Source organism: Struthio camelus, chromosome 3 (genome assembly GCF_040807025.1).
Source record: "Struthio camelus isolate bStrCam1 chromosome 3, bStrCam1.hap1, whole genome shotgun sequence".
NCBI classification, from domain to species: Eukaryota; Metazoa; Chordata; class Aves; order Struthioniformes; family Struthionidae; genus Struthio; species Struthio camelus.
The window spans coordinates 41528954-41550124 of NC_090944.1; the positions used below are offsets into that span (position 1 = coordinate 41528954).

At 37.2% G+C, this 21171-nt stretch overlaps 1 long non-coding RNA gene across 1 annotated transcript in view; it reads right to left on the reverse strand.

Moving 5' to 3' along the window:
• Positions 1-1537: 1537 nt before the first annotated feature.
• Positions 1538-21171, reverse strand: part of LOC138066708 (uncharacterized) — a 30722-nt gene continuing 11088 nt past the window's right edge. The window contains exons 4-5 of the long non-coding RNA XR_011140109.1: positions 9297-9428; positions 1538-7245 (exon numbers count right to left, since the gene is read on the reverse strand). This is a non-coding gene — a long non-coding RNA (uncharacterized lncRNA). The remainder of the gene's footprint in view (positions 7246-9296; positions 9429-21171) is intronic.

Below are 21171 nucleotides of genomic sequence, written 5' to 3' on the forward strand. Positions count from 1 at the left end.
ACTCTCCCAGCCTCTTCTTCAGCCAGAGGTTGAAGAAGAGGTTCTTCTTCCCAGCCTCCCATCTTCATTTGGGGAACTTCCCACGCTACTTGTTTTCTTTCTACTGATTGTCATCCTCTTTCATTTAACTCTTCCATAAACTTGTCTAGCGGCCCTTTGAAATCAGGTAAACTTTCAGCACCCTTTGGTAAAGTATTCCCTAACGATTATGGGAACTTCATGCATGAAAAAAACCTCCTCCTTCTGTTCTGAACCTGGTTCCTGTTGTTATTGCTTAAAGCTTTATTATTGTATTGGAAGAGATAGCAAACAGTTAATCAGAGATGAGTGCTTATAAATGTATTTGACTCTTTAATGAGATAAGATTGCCACTTCTTTCTAAACTACATTCACTGAAAAGCCAACTTTGTAAGCAGTTTGGACAGCAAGCTTTACGTGTTTGGCCACTTCCATGCTTTTAATGTCAAGGTCATTGTTGTTCTGCTTTGAAAGTATATTATTACTCGATATATCAAAAAGAGGACAGATATGCTACAGCACCTTATTTCAACCTGGGTAAATCCTAAGCATCTATGACGTACAAGAGCTTTCTCCACCACTTCCAGCTTGGTTTACCATTTACCTGCACTACCTCATTTTTCTGCTTTTGTCTTCCTCTTTTTCTTTCTTTTGAATAAGCGTCTAGTTTAGCCAAACAAGGTAACTCCCGAGGAAACACTGTTCTGCAATGCTATTTGGGTTTCAAGCAATGTATTTAATCAATCCACATTTCTGAATGGCCTAAAACCACAGGTGCTGTCCCTATCATTTTCCATCTATAAGATAACGCCAGGGAGAAGCCAAAGTTGCATTCCCACCTTTGCATGTGTTTTATCTGAAAGAAAATAGTCAGTTTTCATCCACAGTTCAAGAACATCTGAACTCTTCTTTCCACATAAGATGATAAATTAAATCTAGAAATCCAGAAAGCAATGTGGTTAGACTACATCCAACATGAAAATTATATGAGAATCTGAAAATTATTAAAATGAAGTCGTATTTTTTCAATTAAGCATTTTAATATTTTCCCCTTTCTTCTACATATAATGAAAGGTAAAAAGCACTGAGTGAAATGCAGTCTTTATAATGGAAGTGATCCGGAGATAACTTAACAATGGACCTTCTTTGCTTAGCATAACTGAAACAAGAAAATGTGCATCTTTGCTTTTGTTGCTCCTGAAATACCCTTCACCAAAGCAATACTTCCAGTTTTGTTTCCATGACAATGTGTATGACTTTAATGAAAAGCTGTGGATCCTTTTGCCTAGGATGTGTGGCTGAAACAGAACATTTAATTTGCCTGTCAGTCTGCTGCTTCTCATCAGTCATGAGAAGACCTTACTCAAGGCTTGTTTGCTTGAAAGCAGTCCTCCACAGTCTTAAGCTTCAGTAATTACAAATATTTCACCTTTCCTTTCTCTTTTACCTCATCTTAGTCACATCTGTGTAAGAATATTGTCCTCTTTCATTTCTGTTTTTTATTTTCTCTGTTAGAATAACTATTCATTTGTTTTATGGTGAATTGTTAAATATCGTGTTTTTCCTTCATTTCTATGTTTTGATTTACTTTTATCCCCTTTAGTTTCTTGCTCTTTCCCTGTCCCATACTTTCCATTCGTTCTTTGTTCTATTATTCATCAATAAAATGTTCTTATTGCTTCAGCAAAATATCTCACTAAAGTCTGTGAAATTATAACCTGCTACAATTTGATATTTGTTAGGGATGATGAGAAGGGGAACCTATTAATGCATTTTCACACATACATAATCAGTCCATAGAAGCTAGTGCTTCAAAACAATGACACCAACAGCTCAATAGAATTCAGAAAGTCTTGACAACTGTATAGGAATAATTAGGCTGTAAAGTCTAAACATCCTCACATTCCAGAGTGAAAACAAGCTGACTGCTGTTAAGGAGAAATTCCTAAGTGGTCAGCTGAGTTTTTTTCTATTTAGCAGTTCTGGGAGCTGCCTCATCAGCCTCTGAAGCTTTGCCTATTACTAGTGACTTGTTAAACCACTGTTCTGACCCAGCAGGGTGATTTTATCTTTGCATTTTTTGCAACCAAGCCCAAATCAAATCTCTCCAAATTTGAAAGGGGGAATATTTATATCATAGCTTTTAAAATGTAGGGTCATCATACATTTCAAACTGAGAACCATAAAATAGTCTAAATTTTATGTCATTTTGTGCATCATATTTATTTCTGCTTATCTAATTCATCTTTGCCTTTTTGAAAAATTAATTAAAATGCATTTTACACGGCATAAATAAGCACACATACTTAGGTATTTCTGTATTATTTATGCTTTGATTTTTGTATTGCTGCCTACTCCATCTCAAAAGACTAACTTCTTACAGAGACATGTGCTGGAAAGGAAGGAATAAGCATAAAATCGATTAGATGTGGTTCAAGTAGGAATGTCCACTGTAATATAAATGGCATACCATGAATGAGCAGCAAGTAACTAGAGCTACTGTTATGATACGGTGGAGACCAACAACTGGACTCTTACCTTTCTATATGAATGACAGCCAGGGACATATTTCATCTAGCTGTCCACTGTACTTTGCCACACCTTCTGAACACAGAATACCATAGATCTTCTGCTACGAATATCTTGATTTGTACAGATACATCCTGTACTGTCAAGATCCTTACAGCCTTCTTTTCTAGTGGCCTGTGCAATATCTGACAAAAATGTCATCAACATCTATGACCGAGCAATTGTGATGCCAGAGGATTTCTGATCCAAGTATTTCAGTAAAGAAATATAAATTAATGTTTTCCTTTTTTTGCCACATCCTATTCATAACTACTAATTCTTAGCGCCTTCTAACATGTCTCAAGGTCATGCATTAGGCTTGCTTTAGATTCCTGTTCCGCTTATCAAAAACTTTCAAGCATATGGCCACCTCAACATTTCTGTTTCTGTGATGGGGAGCTCTTTTCTGGGGTTAATCAGTCTCTATTCCATGCACAAGAATGAGGTATATTACAGATTCCTACACTTCACTTGATTTATGGGGGATTTTTATTCAGTCACCGTTATCTTCTATTATTTGCATTTGATACATTCAGTGCAATATCAAAAATCCCTGAGGCTGGCACCAGCAGCAGCTGCTTGGGAGCCAAAGTATATACAACTCCTTACTTCTCCTAAACTGCTTTCTAGGCTGGGCCACCCTTACCTGGTTTCAGACTTCCCAATCATCACCACCTGTCTGTCCACTTTTGAATGGCATTCTTCTTGTTCAGGATTAATTAGAAGGACAGAAAAATCTACAGAAACTAGTAAAATACTTGTAACATCTATGATAATAAGAATGAACTCATTTCTAACTCTTGATCAGGCAAATGTTTATTAGGATGGCGTGGTAAATCCTCACATGAGATATTATATGTAGTCCTCTTCAGTTGTGTCCAAAAAAGATGAACCCAAGCTGGAACACATTTTTGAAATGGTTAGCACGACAACTAGGGAAATGGAGAGCCCACGGGAGATTGGCTCTTAGTCCAGTAAATCAAGAGCTGGAAGGAGATATGGTCACTGTCTATAAATATAAAGATCAATGCAGGAAGAGAGCTTTCTAAACTAAGGGACAGCACAGATGAAGTGAATTTGGCATGAATTAAATTTAGGCTTGGATTTCAAAGAATTCTAGCACTCAAGACATTCAAGTTCTGGAACAACTCTCTAACAGTAATAGAGTAAAAATACAACAGCTTTTAAGATGGAGCTTGATTAAATTATAAAAAGGAATGTATTGTATGTTTGCTTGAAGCAGTTAGGGTTGGATATGTCACCCAGGAAGTTCTTTCCAGTTTTACTTCCTGTTTTTCTACTATGGTATATGATCCATCAAACCAGCCCCCCTCCCCACCAGCTCCCCTTTTGTGAAAAAGCAGTACCCATGACAGCTATGTGACTGCAAAATGAACGAAATCCACGGATAGTAAGGAGCTTGTGTAAGAACCTTGTCCTTCTCAAAGGAGAACAATTCAATCCATGGCCTATTGGGCAGAGCTACAGAGACTTATCACAGGCATGCATGTAATTCGTTTTCTTGGTAAATATAAAAAGGGACTTTCTTAACCAAACAAGGGGAAGCATTCAAGTCAATATTTCTGAATAATATGGCCATGTTGAGTAATGGGTAACATCTCACTTTGACGAGAAGTCCCTGCTTTGCTGCAGATTTTGACTGAGCACAAAACTGTCATGACTTTAGCTCTTCAGACGACTGTTTATCTCATTCGGATCTGCTGAAGGAGTCCTAGCAAGCATAAGAGGTTTCAGGCAGCAGAGCTGAAGCATTCTGCTATGAGGAAAGGCAAGTTTCATTTCATGTAACTTCAGATACCTGTGACACAAGCATTCACCACAGGACTGATCACCCTGGTCATCACCCTTTGTCAATAGAAGAGAAATAAATATTTTTCAGATACCTTTCACCTAACCTATCTTAGACATTTACTTTAAGATGAAAAGGACAGTATTTTAACATAGATCTCCTCATGTGCCAGAAGGACCCCAACACTCAACGCTTCTCACTAAGAGGGTTAGAATTCCAGAACAGCCCCCAAAAAGAGTCAGGGCATAGGACATCCTCTAATTCTATGGCATTTATTTTTCAATGGCAGTATTCCAAGCATCAGAAATTAGGAAGCACCTTGACTGAGTAGTTTGGAATTCCTTTCTGGTTAGATTATTTTTTAGTCTGCTTGAAGTGATGGAGTAGACTGCAAGAGATAAGAGAATTAGTAACATTATTGCCACTAAAAAACAGATAAGGCAATTAAAATGCATGTCCACACGGAGTTGCTATGCCTATGTAGATAGATGTTCTGGAAAGTTTAGCTTCTGTAAGGTATTTAACTACGGACTTCCTTGTAAAGCCCCAAGAACTTCAAATTAGGAATGGTGGTTGCTGAGTTATCAAGGATGATTTTATTCTGTAAACAAAAGCAAGATGATCTGAAAATAACTACCACCAAGAGTCAAATAAACAATTTATTTTCTTTTCAAGTTCTAGCTCTTTTTAGGCATGCAGAGCCAAAACCATCCATGTTATTTTCACATCATGAGGTGGCAGTACAATGAAGGTTTGTTTTAAAGTCAGTTAAGCTAATAATATAGGATGAAATCTTGTCCGTCTTCTCTGTCGGCTAAAAAAGATTATAGTCTACAGCAGAGTACCTGCACAGCTCGTTTCTACAGGAATTCTTACCTCTTGTGTTTTAGCGATCTCAGACGGACTTTGATCGTTTAGTTTCTCTAGTAGCAGAGACAGGGAACAGTGGATTTTGAAGAGGGAGAGGAGGAAGGCTGTTTGTAGGGAGAACAGAGAGTGTGATGGCAGTACCACTGGGCAAAGGAACTCTTACATTTCGGATATGTTGAATGCAGGACTTCCCTGTGGAGTTTGCCAAAGGCAAAAGAAAGTGTCTGTGGACAAACTGAGGAAAAATCCCACCGGTTTAAATAACAAAATAGTTCTCTGTATGCCACTGACTAACCAGACAAGAGATATCTGGCAGAGATCACACTAGTGGTATGAATATTTACAATTTGTTTGGACAGTGACCATCACGTACCTAGAAAGTGTACATCACTATCCTGATCTAACTCCTTTTGAAGTCTGTGGAAAACAGTCAGTAACTTCAGAGAGAGCCCAAGAGTACGGAAATCCACCAGATGAAGAGTTACAGGACTGGCATACCGGCTCCTGAGAGAACAGTTCCAAAATATTCACCCACAGACATCCACTCTCATGGCTTCTATATCAGAACTCCTCCAGTAATAAAAGATAGACAAGGGCAAGATATTAGTGGGCACTGATTCACCAAAGAAAGAGGAGGAAGAGGGGATGAGTTCTGGGGCATGTAGCCTTAGTAACGAGTATGTAGAACTAGCAATTATTATGGGATGACTGTTACAAACAGCCTATGTTTTATAAACACTCCCACACCACTTGAGGAAATGGAGCTACAGAGCTGTACAGCCCCTTGTACAGCTGTACATGCCATTTCTTTTGTGAGGGACTTTCGGTCATAGGCAAGGCTCTTATGCATTTGTCCTGATACACTTTAAGGATGATAAGAATTACTCTATGAATATCTGTAACCAGCAGTGAAGCTCATCTGGAAAAAAAAAAGAAAAGGCATCTCTAATATCATATTCCAACCTAAATTTGAAATATAGTTTTCACACAGTCCCAGTCAAATATTTTTTCAAAGATTTGAAAGTTAAGATGCATTTAAAGATACATTTTTTCCATTTATATAGCTAGTCAGTAAGGTTTTTGCAGTGTTTGTCCCTTGACAATGAAAATTGTCATTGAATGCCTGGCAGCGTTCAAGAATCCATTCCAGGCTCAATTTTCTAATGAAGAGAAAGGCAACCTTATCCAGAAAGGTATTACATTCAGTATGTTCATTAATGTAAAAAGTTAGTGTGGCAGTGTATGAGTAAGCCAGACTGCAGTAGCTATGTTTGTATACAGCATTGTCTAGCCCTGTCTAAATTGCAAAGATAGTAAACAGAGCCGTGTAGTGAGTAACACGTTAAATCAAGTGACTGTCAGCTAGGCCTCATTTCCTTATTTAAATGATTATACACAAGAATAACCTAAACTTAAAAACACAAAACCTAATGAACAAGCAACAAGACTACTTGACCTATACTCAAGGCAATTGCTACCTTTTATCCCCTACATTTAAGTTGAGTTCTACCTCATTCTACTTTAGCACAGCATGGTGTTTTGTGAGGCAGCTAGTTCTGCTCACAGAGAGAGTCCTCTCTCTGTGATAACCCCACAGAGCAGCAGCGCCTTTGCCATCATCAAACATAACATTCACCTTTCCTGTCCTGCTAGTTTGAGGGATGTATTTTGTGAGGAAATTTCTCTAACTTTGAAAATCTAAGTAAATTATTTGCAATGAAAAAAAATCAAGCATACTGTTTGCCTTCTCTGTCTTTGTCACTGCTGAGGCTTCCTGACTGTGATAGTTTTTGTCATAAACATGTATGCTGGACCTTCTTTGAGTGCAGCCAATGCCCAAGGAAGCAGGAAAATAAAGACATTCAGATGTGAAATACTAGTTTGTTACAGTTTTTTCTTCTCTCCTTTGCATGCCTTTTTTTTTTTCCGATCTAAGCACCATCACCTTGAAACAATAGGCCCATCAGCTATACAGTGATCTGGGGAAGAAACACAAAAAAGGCTGTTATAGAAAGCAATCAGCAAGGAATTAAAAGAAGGTGTTTAATTAATGGCAGTCATCATGGCTTTGTTGACTGTGTGTCTTATCAGACAAATTTGATATTGTTTATAGTGAGATTAAAAACAGTTAATACAAGTAACTGGCATAATATATTTAGATTCATGACATTAGGAAAAAAATTAGGAATGTACAAAATCAATATTGCCTACTTCAAGCAAATTAAAAACTAGCCATCTAATAGCTTGCAAAATGCAATTGTGAATGTAAATTGAAAAAATGCAAATTGAAGATCATCCATGAAAGTGTTTTTAACTGGTCCTGCAGAGATCTGCTCTTTACCTAATGTTGTTCAATGTCTTTATTAAACTGGGAGAAAATACAAAATCGTTGCTGATGATAAAATTTGCAGATGACCCACATCTTGCTTACAGGGTAAATAGTGTCTGAATAAGTCAGTTACAGACACTGATCTGGAATGTTTGGTGTGTAAGGTGGGCTTACGTGAGCAACCTATTTTATACGGCCAAAGTGAAGTACTGCATTTAGAAATAAAGGACTGGATTTTGCACGGCAGCAAGGTTTCAAGATTTAGCTACAGTTGAAAGTAAGACTTTGGCTTTTCAGTCCCCAATAACTTTTTATCAGTTTCATCCTGATTTTTAATTATAAATTCAAGCTATTTTTTCAAATAACTCAGCACAAAAATTTTCCTCCATAATCATTTCTTTTCAGCAGGGGCAATTCCAATTCCAAAACGCAACTCTGAAATATCAGCCATTTTGTCTGTAAGATAGTATGATGAGATTATTTAGTTTACTTTTGTGTGCACATATATATATACATTTTACACACAAGCGCATAGACATGTATGCATATATATACATATATATATATATATATATATACACAAAATTAGAAAAATCTGTTGTCTTCAGTCTTCTAATAAAAGTGACTAATTGCTTTTTTGTTCCAGTATAAAAACAAAAAGACAACCTTCCTCACAAAAGAAGGCCAAAGAATCACTTCCTGGAAGAAAGCACACATTAAAGAATTAATCAAGAAATGTGAGAAAACAATAGATAAAATCGAGAAGTTAAAGTAGAGATATGCAGATCCTACATTACAGCAACATCTACCATTCTACCAATGTTGCTGTGGCTGATTTTCCTATATGCCTTTACCTCCAAGCCTATTCAACTCATATCCAGATTCCTCCAGCGATATTCTGCTGTTGAAAATTCCCCATATTTTTCCTGCCAGTCATGAATGATTAGTTACTCATTTTTAATCATTGAAATTTTCCTCACTTCTCTGCACATTTGAAGGCAGCACATGGGATGACCAAATGCATTGAAAATCCTGGAGAAACAGAGATGGCCAGAACTGCTTTCTAATATTTTCACTTAGGTCTATCACCCTTCCTAAATGCAGATCTGAGATGGCCTTTTCTAGGAGGATATGATGCGATGTGCTTTGCCCTGGGATTACTGTGAAGGCTGCACAGGTCCTCTGCCTTGCGCAGGGTGCCATTCTGCCTCTCTAGTTAGCAGCACAATGCTGTGTTGGTGACCTGGGTTTGCCCAGTTCCAAATTCCCTTCAAAGAACTGGCATTTATGTTCAGAGCTTACTTACATAACAGCCTACCTCCAGAGCACATTCTTGTCTTCCAGACATGACAGTATATAGGGTGCTCTGTCTAATAAAAGGAAAATTAGGATCGCTGATGCAAAGCATTTAACTGAAGGTCCTCAGGGATTTGTTTCTTACTAGCTGCAACAGGAAGGGCTCTCACTTTACTTTACAACTTGGTGGTTAAAACATATTCTATGAGGTGGATTCAATCCCTGAAAGAATGAGGGACTAAAGGAACCGAGGGAACCTAAAACCTTGCTTTCCCACTGAGTAGAAGACTATTTTAACAAGCAGACTGTCATAGGTCAAAGGCAGCAGATCATGGACTTTAAAATCCTGAGAAATATGAGTAAGACTGTAGACCCTGGACTTCTGGAGATCAGATTTTGACTTACTCGGGGATCATCTTGGCAGATCCAAGGGGAAACTGCTATGGAGGACAAAAGGGCCCAGGAGAGCTGGTTAATCTTTAAGGACAGCTTCCTCAAAGCACACGAAAGTCCATTCTGTGAAGGTAAGCACATGTTCTGCAGACAGGTAAATACAAAGTAGTGAAACAAGTATCAAGCTTTAAGAATAGGCTGGATTATACAGAAGAGGTAACAGTTATAAGAGATATTAAAACTACAACAGATTTTGGCAGAAATCTTTTCAGATAAAAGGAACAGTGAACCTTCTAACTTGGTCTGGCACAAAAAACACTAAAATGCAGTGGCTGCCTCTTAGAGGTTACTAGCTGAGTTTCAGGGAAAAAAAAAAAAAAACTAGTACAACAAGGAAACAGAAAAACCCCAAGAAACAATGAGAGGAATTTTCAGATATCATGGGCCACCTAGCTACTACTGAATTTGTCTACAGGCAATCTAAAAAGAGAGGGGGGGATGTAGTACTATAATTCATGCTATCTTTTCCTTTGATGCTTTTTCCACCTTGCTTATTCCAGACCTGATAAGAGTCCATGGGAGTCATATGGTATCCTGTACAGCTGGAAGTAAGGCAAAGACCATAACCATACAGTATTAGATATCCAAGACAGGAATTTTGACTAACCTTTTCCTGTATGAGATCTAAGGGATGGCTATTAATATGGAAAAATAAAAATCAACCAATAGCTAAAGGTCAACTGATGAGCAAGTAAAAGGTCTGCTTCTAGGGAAGACTAAGCTTTTCCTATTTTGGTGGAAATAAGTATCAGAAATTTCACTCCTTTGTCCTTTTAAAGTGTGTTTTTATACTTGAATATTTCAAGAACCTGGGCTAAGTCTACTTTTCCTTCTCACAGCCTGTTTATCTCCCTTCTCTCAGAGGCAAAACTGAGAAACATTGAACAATGTATATTTTGAAAATTTTGTCTGTAGCTTTAGAACTTCTTGAGTTAATGGAGATACTGAATGTGCTGACTTTATTTATCCTTTTTTCTCAACATCCCACTCTCCCCAATCCTTCCCCCACCATATCTTTGCACTAGAACAAATTGCTGTTAGGCAAATAAGCAAGACAATATCTGACATATGCATGTCTGGGCGCAGATGGCTTGTTAAATGCTTATCCCTCATATTCTCATTTTCTTTTACGAATGGAAGAGTGATAGCAATTGCCAATATATAAAAACCTTTGGTATTATTAGGATTTAGCTCTCCTAATCTGGGCCCAACAGACTCACCCAGAGATGAAGACATTTAAAAGTGTTGGTAAGCGTCAACTGTGATAGAAATCTGATGGTAAGTTCCCCATGAAGAGATCATTTAAGTGGGATGTAAGGAGAACTGTGATCTAAAACACATTTTGTGAATTGATTTCTGCATGTTTCCATCAAATCTTCTATGTAGTGGTACAATTTCAGGCAGTCTCAATCTTATGGTAGAACCTATGTCCTTGTAAAAAAAAATATATAAATATATATGTATGTGTGTATGCATGTATAATATATATATAATATGTAATATGTTACCAGTAGAATAAAATTACTCTATAATGACAGATTCTCCTATTTTAATTGCCATATGAAATTTGGTGTCTTTTTCACACAAATTGTTTTTATGAATATTAAGGTGTCAGCTAATTCCTGTTTAATTCATGCACTACAAACTAAATTCTATTAACATCATAAAATCACCAGAGGCAGAGTTTTGGATCACTAATAGAAAAGAGTTGCTATTTTTGTTTCTTAATTTTGTAAACTGTGTTAAAACACAATGAAACATGGAGACTCTTCATTGTGCTTGGCATGATTTCATTTTGTATGCGAAAAATAACAGCTGGATATTGGTGATTTATTTTCATTACCCTGTCTGCTTGGAAGGAAGCTGGTTGGCTTGTTAGTAGACTATTGTCCATGAATATAATGCACAACATGTGGATGTCATCATAAATATTGATCTGCTGTTTACGTTGGTGTCAGTCTGGTTTGAGGCCTCTGAAATTAATGGAGGTGCACCAATATTAGTCACAGGAAAATCAGGTCAAAGGAATCCAAAATGGAAAACAAAGTTGAACCAAGCCAGTGATACACGATAGGAGTCTAAAAACAAAGTGGAATTATGGATTTGGCATTTCCAGTTGTGCCAATGCCATTTCAACCTAGTCAGCACAAGTAGTAAAACAATGGTATGATCTTCAATGTGTTCTAGCACCTGTGATACAAACTCTCTCCAGATGTGAGTGCACATTTCAAAGCCTATGTTGTTGCATGTTCATTACAACAGTTAGCTCTATCAGTCTATACTACAGTTAGATCAGTCTAATAGAGATTTGCTATCATGTGCTACACTCACATTTGTTATCAAGAAATACCCATATTCCTTAAGATCTCTCTTTTACCAGTGGTGAAAGGGGCCTCATTTCCAAACAACAACAGTCTTTATAGCTTTTTACAAGTTTGAAAAATTATTGAAGCAGAATTCCACTTTGTCTTTTGAAATCTGCAAGTAATTATACAAAGTTCAAAGCAGTGGATACCCAAAGAGGAAAATAGATGAAATTTAGCTTTAACTCACTTTAGGTGATTTAAAAATGGATTAAGTCCACAAGACCTTATGGGACCAAAGCAAATAAAAAAAGATGTATTTGTTTTGATTTTTGATAGAATTTGATTTCAGCCAAATAATCCTTTCACAGACCCTGTATAGCACAATGACATTTACAGGATTCCATATTCTTGCCATCTAAAAAGACTACTGATCTCTGCCCAACCTGTTGACTTCCCAGGTTCAAGCTAGTCTCTTTTGCTCAGATATGCCATTAAAATCTTCAGTGCATCCTGTCAGTGATAGTTACCAGCAGAGCACGATTTTGACCCATCCTCTGTTGTTTGCAGCTTAATTGCATGTACTATATATGTATACACATTTAATGACTTCAAAAAGCAGGTTTCTCACTTTGTCTGTGATTATTCTGGATTATCTACGGTAGACAGTCAAGCTAATCCACTGAATCTTATAAATGAAAGGATTTTGTTTCCAAGAAGTGTAAGGCCTTTAGAAGGAGAAGGCTTTTGTCGAAATGAATCCGAGCCGGCTAAGCGACCTGTGCTGGCCATGGTGCTGAACGGGCTCGCGGTGAGCGCCCGCTGCGCAAATCTTGCAGAAAAAGCAATAACTTTTTAATTGGAATAACTAGTTCTTGAAAAAGCAGGCACTTTTGAGGTACCTATAATTTTTTCAAGGGACTATGTTCTTAGAGAAACAGTGGCGCAAGAACCCTGCTATTATCGTTTATGAATAAAAGCAACATTTTCATTATTTATACCCGACAATCTATATTAATGTCATTGTACATGAATATCAGCATCTGCCTAGTCAGCTCACGGTGTTGCAAATATAAACATTTTTATTTAATAGCTACAGATTTGATATATTAACTAATAAGTTTTCCACTAGAAACTGCCGGTGTTTTCTGGAAAGAAATAGGATTATCACAATGAAATCTATTTGTGAGACAACCAAACAATGGTAGGAGAAAACAGAGTCATTTATGTAATATAGACTCCTGGTATTTAGGGTCTGAGAGGGCACTAGATTACTCTGTGTGGCCTTCTGTCTTTAATGAATCATCACATTTTACCCCTGTCTTGAACCCAGAAATTTGTTGGGTCAAAACTTTGTGATGAAAGGAAGGTAGACCAGAATTGAAGAAATCAAAAATTTTAAATCCCCTCTTCCTCCAGTATTCTGGCTTTCTCTGTTAAAGATAAGAACCTGGTATTTTCTATCTCTAAAACAACATATCCAAGTCACATCTTAATGTCCTCTTTACTAAGATAAGACATTTGTAAGTCATTCATAGTATTTTTTGTGGCTCTTTCCTGCCCTTTCTCTGTTTTTTCAGCACTAATTTTAAGATTTACGTATCACACCTGGAGGTGGCATTCCAGTGCCTCATCAATGCCATAGGCAGAGCAAATATCATTTCCTTTCTTCTATTTCCTACTCTTCTGTTTGTATTTTCACAGTTTGTGCTAGCACTTTTTGGCACAGCATCACAATGGGAATTCGAATCCTTTTTCACTGTGACTCTGCAATTTATTTTGGAGTCACTGCTTTTCAGTTTAGAATCCATTGTTCTGTAAGGATAGCTGTGTCTTGCTGTATTCAATTCCAGTTTGTTTAAACAGATAAGTCTACCAGCTGACCCACATCACACTGACACGTCTGTGTTCAGTTAGTTACAACTCTGCCAATCCTTGCGTCATCTACAGCTTTTATTAGTGCTGATTTTATATTTACTTTTACATTACTGAGGAGAATGTTGAATACTGTAAATTTATTCATAAGGAAATTCATCAGAGACACACCAGCCAGGGATGATTTCCTATTGACAGGCACTTTTGAGAAGTGAGTCCATTCATTATGTGCTTCACAGGTATTATGTCTCCTAACTGTTTAACACAATGTCATGAAGTGCAAAGTCAAACTTGTTACTAAAGTCTGCATTAAATCACCTCAGTTTCTTTAGCAAGCAGATTTGTTCTCATGTTGAAAAAGTGAAATGACCTATTTTTGTGTTAACTGAAATTCATATCTTCCTGCCTTTTAATTCTTGCTAATGAGAAGATAGTATGTCTAAGATTTCATTGCAAATGTTCTGTGATTTTACTCTAGACTGTTCTTTGTCTAACTTGCCTTCATAAAGTCCTCTTCAAATCTTATTTTCAGTACATATTCTCATGTTTTAACTTTTCATTTAAGTAAAAATCCAACAATATCCTTTTTATGAGTGTGTGCAATGAACTATCTTCTACACCATATTTTTCAGAGCAGCCAAAGCTGACTCACAGAAGATTCATTATTTGTTGTCCCATAACTATTGCTATTTACATATATTTCCTGTGGGATGTTTTCACTTTTCAAACCACAGAGAACTTTCGACACGTATGCATACTGGCTATTGAAAGATAAGAGGTGACATGAGGACTGTACTGTTTACAACCTCGAAGAAAGTTACATCTGGAGGTCTGTACTGCTGAGAAATAAAACAGCAAAAAGATTCAAGTAAACAAGTTAGTAATGTTTAGACTGCAGTATCACATAACAAACTTTTCTTTACAGCACCTAAGTCTCAAAAAGTTGCTTGTGGTAATATCTGGTAGAGATGAAGCTTGATATTTCAGGCCAAAATTATACATTTGTTTAAATAGACAGGTTTACCAGCTGACCCACATCACACTGACAGAACTGTATTCAGTTAGCTACCATTCTGCCAACCCTTGTGTCACCTGCAAATTATATATACTGCAGATAAAATTACATATACTGTTCTATTTTAAAACTAAACATAAATACTTATAGTAAAAAAGTTCTAATTTGGATATAAATCAGTAAATCAAGGAAAGTTGGAGATAGAGCAACCACTCACTCACTAAGACACCCCTGAACCTTCAGAGATTTTTGTTAGCATATATTGTGGTCTAACCAGGTCCTTCAGAACAGTGGTCCATCTTATGTACCATATGTGCTGCTAAAACAAAGAATGATTAGGTTCTGATGGTACTATAACAAAAGACTAAACTCTAAAATTACCTTACTCTTATTAATCAACAATAGCATTTTATTATTTCACCTATAGTTAACTACATTTTTAGTGGCACTAAGAGAAGGCATTTTTGCTGTCAGGAAAAACGTATCAGGATGAATGGTTTATCTAAGTAAAACAAAACTTTCTCAGCCAATTATTAGCTTTTTATTCATGTTATTATTTGAAATTCATTAGGACAAAAATCAGAAAAGAATGACTTATAAAGCATACAATGTGAAGGCTCTCATATTTTGTCTTTTCTATGACTCAATATTAAAACTTCATAAAAAGACATAGCACTTATCTGCAACACCCGTAAGTGTGCAATGATATGCAAAAGAATGTTTTCCTAACCAGAACTAATTTAGCATCTTCTACTTAGAAGCATAAACATTTATAGTTCTTGGAGTTCCAACACATCTGTAAATAATGCTTTGCCTGTCATGCACTACACATTTAAAACTTGGTCTAAAACTTCAGAAGGCTACTTCTTTTGGGTGTCCAACTCAAAATAATTTATGGAATCTGATTTCCAGAGAGCAAGTGTTCAACAGCCTGTTTGAGGCATCTAGGCATCTCATTTATAGTAAGGCACGCACATCAGCAACTGCTTTTGACAGCTTCACTTAGGAAGTCTTTAAAGGCTTGAGCTAGTATTGCTTAGCCCAATACTTGCTATTACATTTGCTGTATAGGCAATTTCACACTTTCATGCAAGCATTCATCCCCCTAGTAATTTTCATTACCTCTCTGTAAATTTCTATTGTTAGGTACTCCCTAAGCATGTTAGTACCTCAGATGTTGGAAACAGACACAACTCTACTGAAATTCATAGTTCAGCTAAAGATTTAGGTCTACAACTTACAAAACAAATACAGAAAACAATGAGATGCCTCAGACTGAATGCTATATTAAAAGTAAATGCATTGTGCCATCATATCTGTACTCTCTATCTAACCTCTGGTTTAAAAAATAGAATATTCTATATAAAAATGTACTTTGCAGACAAAGCTCTGAGAAGATGGAGTGGGAAATCATATAAAAATATCTGAAAATGTAACAAAAAGCTCTAAGTCTACGTACAGCACAGTATTTCCAGTATATGGTGGCTCTTGGTAGGTGTTTATGTGCTCTTTGCTGTCAGTCAGCTCTACCCATAAAACGAAGAGGTCACAACCTTACCCCTTGCTGCTGACACATCAGAAGACCTAAAAAGGACTAGTCTGCCTGAAATGGTCTTGCACAAAGAGAGAAAATGACATGTTGTTCTGATTCTCATTCTCCCCATGTAAACACTTGGGCAGCATCTATCAATCTAGCTTTTTTTTTTTCCCCTTTACTCTCTTTTGCTTATTCAAATGCAGTTATTCAAATCCAGCATCAGTTACAGTAAAGCAAGATAGCCTACAGCTTGTTCACTTTTCTAAAAACCTCACTGCAATGAGCAGGCATTGTCATGGAATTGTCCATTATCAAGGTCAGACAATTTTCTCCTCAGGTAAAATCTTTTTCAGAAACCACCAGCGTTCCTGCGTTCCCTCTACTGTTTCTCCCAAAATACATTATCTTTCAGGAAACGCATATACTTTCCCATTCAATAGTGTCGGAGCTGACACTGTCAAAAGATTTGTTTTGCTGCTACTTTATATTGCAAGGATATTATAATTACAACATCATATTAATTAAAATTGCATATAATTACAAAAACATATTAAGGAAGCTCTTGAATCGTTGTGAGAATAAAGCTGTCCATAGATTTAATGATAGGCTATGTCATCTCAAGAAAATTAACCATAGCAATGCTTAAGATTCCTCTTGATAGACATTAGGAACAGGAAATACAGTGAATATGCCATGAGTGCAGCAATAGGCCTTAACTCCCCTGAGAACATCTGGGACCTCCACCCACATTCTAAGCACTCTGGCCTACAAGGTTGATTTAAGGTCTGGCCAAGGCCCAGGCCCTAGTCCTTGCCCGAGCTACACTCAGCAGTAGACCTGTAAGTAAGTTTGTTCCTAGCTCTATTCCTTGATGATCCTGACTTGCTGGCTCGGCCTGGATTGGCCTCAAACCCAGCTTGTCGGTTTGCACGTGTCTGATCACTGGACAGATCTGAGCCTGTTACTCAGGCTGAGCCTGTTACTCTCTCCAACTCTGCTCTGTTTGCCTTGCTTAGGTATTGTGAGACTGTGCCCTAGTCAGTGGGGACAATGCTCCTGCCTGCATTGTGGTCAGCTTCTCATCTTCTCTCATGAAGTGGCCCCGTTCTCTGGCATATAGTCTACTAATTACAGCAGAGGCCTAGGAATCAATTTTTTAGTCCGTTTGCAATTTTGCCACGGGCTCCCTATTAACAGGGCAATCACTTTGTCTCTGTGCTTTCCAGTCTTTGGCTGTATAAACAGGTCTTGCAGTTAGCTATTGAAATCTTTAGCTTTGATTCTTTTCAAAGGAGTTTGCAGCCTAGGAAGCTTTAAGCCATTTTCTTTCTGGATTAGAGATCTAAACCACCCAAATGTCTTAAACCAAACTTTAATTGCTGGGGATTTAATCCTTCAGTATGCAGCACACTCTCAAATTGACTCAGCGTTCACACTGGAAAAAAGACACTGGTAGTGGGTTTGTCTTTTTTTTTTAATCCTACCTGCAAACTAAACTTCACCCACCTGAAATGCCAAAGCAAGATACTGCACAAAGTATCTATTTTTCAAACTGTCTTTGGTGAACATTCAATACACTATCCAAATTAAAGAGGAAGCACAATAAGTCTGAACCTCAATTTTGCTCCTACTTCTTGCTTTAGCAGGGAAAAATGCGAAACTCGGGAACATGGAAAGGCTTCCTGAGCCAGGACACATACTCCAACGGAGAGAAAAACAGTGACATTTCAGCAGTGGAGAAAAACCTCTTGGCCTCCTCAGATCAGATTGGCTTCTGCAGTTGGGAGCAAAGTTGTGTATGGGAAACACCAGATCTCATGAGGCTATCTTCAGCTACATCTACTCCATATTGAGAGACTAAACAGGGAGAGACTCTCTATGCTGTGGCCCTGAAACCAGTCAGACCAGTATGGCCCAGTCCATTCTATTTAAACAATTTTAGCTGCCAAAACAGTATGGGTTTATTCAAGTTCCTTATGGGAATTGGCTAGTTTGTACTGTCTTGAACTAAAGTAGGGAAATATTTGGCTAAGGGGCGTGTTGGAAAAAAAAAAACAGATGTCTTCTTCTGAGCGCCACCTTGCCATATCAAACTGAGGTGCCACTCATTAGATTATGGTGAAACTAATAATGTGATCTTCTTTCTATCCTTCACAAGCAATGGAAATGTTAACAACAGTAACAGCTGGGGTAGGATTCAGATGTATAAACATTCGAGACTATTTCAGGAGACTATTTCAGGATAGTGATAGTTATTTAATAGAAACTATTCATTGATTGGAAATGGATAAATACTTAAAACACATGACAAGCTAAGTAGTTTTAGATAATTATTTTTTCTCACAACTAGCTTAGTTAAATGTATTCTAGCTGTATAACAGAATACTATCGAACAATTTCAGTGATAATGGCTATCTTTCCATTTAATATTGAAGCATGAATGACTGTAGTTTTCCTAGCTCAAGACAATGTCAGATGCAACGAAACCTTACCAATCCGTACAAAAGTCAGTACAAAATCAGGCTGCAGTCTCTTCTGACAGCAGCTCATTGTAATGCAGTCTTTTAGTATTAAATCTTCATGTGCTGTTAGGACTTTCTGGTTGTTCTTCTGTTTTGTTTCCAAACAAGATATTACTAGGAACTGGTTAGTGTTTGGAGGACACCACAGTAGCAAGTTACAGAGCAGTGTGACAAATAATGTAGGCTCACATATGCAGCTCCTGACACTTTACAAGTTAGGAGATGTCAGCTGAGCTATAGTAATTCTATAGCAACTGTGTGCATGCTTTTAGGTCTAGATTCATACGCATATAAGAGGTTAATTCCACTGAAATCACTGACTAAGCTCTTTTGAGTCCAAGCCTTAATGATTTTAAAGCAGTTCCATTTAGTTTGATTCTTCTTCACTGCAGACTAAAATGAGATGTGCTGCCCACATTTGCTGAAGGCTAAAATTGTGCATGTTGGCAGTAACTGTTAAGGAGAAATGCTTTAATTATGACAACTCCACTGTGAATTTGAGTCCTATAGCTCATAGGACTTTGAACTGGACTGAGATACCTCTATGGTAAGTTCCTTTCCTTGACAATGGTTAAGAGCAGGCTTTTATTGATATAAACAAGAAATGATAATAGCATGACAGCTAGAAAGACGAATGTTATTTTGCAAGATATATGCTAGCATATTAGGCAAATCAGTCCTTAAAATATAATTAGCTTTATTAGAAATATTTTTCTGCATCTTTTTGAATTGTCTGTGTTCACCCTAGCTAACTCACACTGTTCATTAACTTCTACTGAGTCCACCTCAAGGTTCTGAGTAAGGTACATTGAGTTTATTTGCTTACTTTTAAAGACATTTTTGCATTCTTACACCTCACCTTGCTAATTACTTGAAGTTTTTCAGTACTGCTTAGGAAATATCAAGACAAACAGCTCCTGCACCGACCTTGTCACAGAGTTTTGTCTTTGTCCAGTGGGAATGCTGTCACTACTGTGGAGATCACTAGAAATGGGGCAGGATGTTTCACACTGCCATTCCCAAGAAAGTCTCCTTTGATACACGTACTAAAAAAAAAAAATAAATCCCCAGTCTCCAACCTGCCCAGCTTTTGCTTCCAGCCTCTGTTTCCATGGCATTCTCAGCTGGTAGAAGACAGAGCTAGCACAGTAAAAGAGGCAGACCAGCTTGTGCAGTACTTTCCTAGCAACACCTACAGCCTGCAGGATCCTGTTGCGTTAACTTTAACAAGAATAGAAACAGAATCTCTCTCTACAAAATATCTTTTTTTTTTTCTTTTTCTCTTTCGAGGGTGTAAACAGAGGAAAAAGATTGCATGGCCTAGCAATTCCCGACCCTTGCTTTTATACCTTTGTAGCACAACAGCAACCTTAAGCAGCAAGACAGGCTCCCTGCCTAATAAGCTACATTTGTAACCATATCTCACCAGAATGTTAGTCTTTCCCAGTTCTGAGTGAAATTCTTAACTAGCTAGTTTTTGCTGATGTATTGTTATAAGGCATAATTCTACCATCTATTTTTTAAAGAATTCTTTGTTTTATATGTAATACATTATTTATGTATTATTTTTGTAGTCTATTGTAACTACAATAATAATTTGTAACAATTTGTTGTAACTATACTTGTAACTTAATACTCAACTCCGTGAAGCTACTACCTCAGTACAGATTAGCGCACCTAAAGCCTCTAAAATGGGCCTTACAGGAAAATTCAGCACATTTCCATGAGGTCCTATTAGATTCATCTTAGTTCTGCCAATACAGACGAGATTGTAACAGCAAGGACTTAGAATGTGAATCCACTTCTCAAAATCAAAGTATATTTAACAGCCATGGGAAAATTAGGTTACTGAAGCTTTGCGTTAAGACATGTAGAGAAACTGGATGGGTACAATTATGCTAGATGGTGCATTTCATTTGCCCATGTCTTCCATGTTCCCTTCTCGCAAGTGATTCTAAGGAACTGTGTAGTTCCTTCCCTCACGATAGCACTAAAAATAAAATTTACACAGTTCTAGGATGAGAAAGGAGAGAAGAAAGTCTTTTTCATTCTAAATGTTTGGGGTGGTTTGGGTTTTTTTTTTTTTTTTTTTGAAGTCTGAAGTTGCAGGGATGGGAACACTGCAGAACAGAATACTGAGGAAAGACATGATAGCAATCTTCAAATGCATTAAGGCTGCTGCAGAGAGAATGAGAATATCCCCAGTGTATAGAACAGGAAACAATGGGCTTAAATTGCAGCAGACTTAATTTTGACATTAGCGATGGCTTTCTAATAGCAAAGATAGCCAATCTCTGGAATGGATTAGAGGTCTTGAGGAACAGGGTAGGAAAGTGTCTACCAGCAATGATGATTGATGGTAAATGAATAACTGATCCTAGTTTGGGTGGGAGGATGGACCGGGTGACCTCTTTAAGTCATTTTTATCCCTATTTTTCTGTAGGCTATACTTAGAGATACTAACAGGACTCATATTTATTATCACACTAAATATGTGTCAAAACCATTTAAAACCTAAATAGGCAAGATAGAAAACTGTGACTTGTTAATTATTCCATTCTGGTATTTTGTTCCA